Source organism: Capsicum annuum, unplaced genomic scaffold (genome assembly GCF_002878395.1).
Source record: "Capsicum annuum cultivar UCD-10X-F1 unplaced genomic scaffold, UCD10Xv1.1 ctg59292, whole genome shotgun sequence".
Lineage (NCBI taxonomy): Eukaryota > Viridiplantae > Streptophyta > Magnoliopsida > Solanales > Solanaceae > Capsicum > Capsicum annuum.
In genome coordinates, this window is record NW_025867989.1 from 1 (window position 1) to 2247 (window position 2247).

General features: G+C 35.2%; 1 pseudogene; it reads left to right on the forward strand.

The window, feature by feature from the left end:
• The first annotated feature begins 594 nt into the window (after positions 1-594).
• LOC124893424 lies at positions 595-1835 on the forward strand (annotated as a pseudogene).
• The last annotated feature ends 412 nt before the right edge of the window (positions 1836-2247 follow it).

Consider the following 2247-nt stretch of genomic DNA (forward strand, 5'->3'; position numbering starts at 1 on the left):
GTGCACAAGTAGACCCTTAAACTAAACGTTCAACAAAAAAACACTTCAATTCTGTAACTTACATGTGTGAAACTCAATTGCACCTACGTGGATTAGTAATCCACGTAGGTACGATTGACACATTATAAGTATGAACTTTAACTTTCTCCGTGCACAAATAGGCCCTTTTAACTATACAAAAGCTGAACAAAAAAACACTCTAATTCTAACTCTGACGCGCGTGGTTTTGAGTGTATATACGCATTTTGCAAGGCAGGATTAGAGTATTTTTTTGTTCAGCTTTTGTATAGTTAAAGAGCCCACTTGTGCATTGATAAAGTTTAAGGTCATAATTATAATTTTAGTTATAATTTTGTATCAAGGGTCCTGATTATGTATTACACCTATTATATATTGCATGAAGAAAGAAGTGTTAATGGCATTAATGATATATATACATCAACAAATGTTAAATTCAAACGTGTCCTTTGGGATTTCTTCTTCTTTGGCTTTTAATTCATTGCCAAACAAGTCCTTAATTGACAAAGTGTGTAGTTAAACAATGCAACAACCACATACAAACATATATATATCCCCATACTGTGAAGAAAACATATAAAAATAAGGTAAAAAAGAAGCATATTATATATTAGTATTTTCCAAAATGACAACATCTTTCCCCATGAATGCTAGTAATAGTCCTTACAGCCACTCCAAAAACTCATTTTTGCAGGTAATGATTTCTTGCTTTGGTTGGGTGTATAAGAATAATGTTGAATAGAGCGTACTAGTAATGTTGGTATTTTTTATATGAAAATGGTACGTATATATCCTTCAGTTAGACGACGTGCACCACGTGTCCTCATTTGAAAGAAATTAACACATTTTACCTTAATTAGCAATTTATCCCTAACCTGCCGGAAAAAATGCTCTATGGCCGGAGTTAGAAGCGAGTTTCGCTCATGTGTGTGTCCCGATCCTAAAAAAATGATCTGTGACCGTATTGGTTATGGTTTGCCAAAAATACACATGGGTGAAACTAGCTTCCAACTCCAGCTCGTAGAACATTTCGCTGGCAGGTCAAGGCATAAATTGCTAAGGGAAAATGGGCTAATTCCTTTCGGATGAAGACACGTGGCATGCACCATCTAACTGAAGCGTATATACGTACCATTTTCAATAGTTTAGAGGTATAAACATACCCAAAGTTTGACGACAAGGGTACAAATAACCCAAAAGTACAATTAAAGGTATTTACGTACCATTTTCAATAGTTCAAAGAGTATAAATGACCCTTTTCCGAAAAATAATTTTTGGTGTCATACTAAAGTAACTGAACTTTTTCATCTATAATAATACCATAATACCAAAATTCTTGAATTCCAAGTATTTTTCAATGATCATGTCACCAATGATTTCAACGCCCTCTTTCGATCACTACCCATCGATCGATCCTACTATGCATTCGGAGTTCCAGGAACATTCAATGGTAGATTATTTCCATCGCGATCGATACAGTTTGCACATTGTTCTAGTGCCATAAATTGGTTATTAAGTGTCCAGAAGAGTTGTTAGATGAAAAATCTCCAGCATGGAATAAGGGATCAATTCATTATGTAGATACATCAAATGTTGAAGTGTTGAATGCTTATGTTGCGCAATTTGAAAAAGACATGGAAATGTTGTTAAATGCAAGAGCTGAGGAGATTGTTGAAGGTGGAATGATGGTGATAATTTCAGCACAATCAAGTGAATGTCTTGTGAAATTTTTTGGTTCTAGTCTTATGGATTTGGTGAGTGAGGTAAGTAATGAAATTATTCAGTAATCCTTCCGTTTCTATTTGTTTGTTTTACGTTATCTTTTAGTCTGTTTCAAAAGAATATGCACCTTTTCCGAGTAAAGCATCTAGTACCCACCTGAACTATGATCAGATTTGCTACGAACACGCTTCAACTTCACGGGTGTCCTATTACCCCTGAACTGAATTTTAGCGTATTTTTGTCGTCCTTTTTAGCTGCATGACACCTTTTGTCAACGCTTTTAGCTGACGTTGCAACCTTGATGTGGGTCCTATTTTATATAATAAAGGTGCCATATCAGGACAAAAAGGTGAGAGAAATACGCTAAAATTAAGTTTAGGAAGGTGATAGGACCCCTGTGAAGCTGGAGTGTGTCGTAGAAACTTTGACCATAATTCGATGGGGGTACTAATAATTGCTTGTCTCCCTTTTTCCTTTTTGGAAACTTTTAATTATAACTTTCCACAT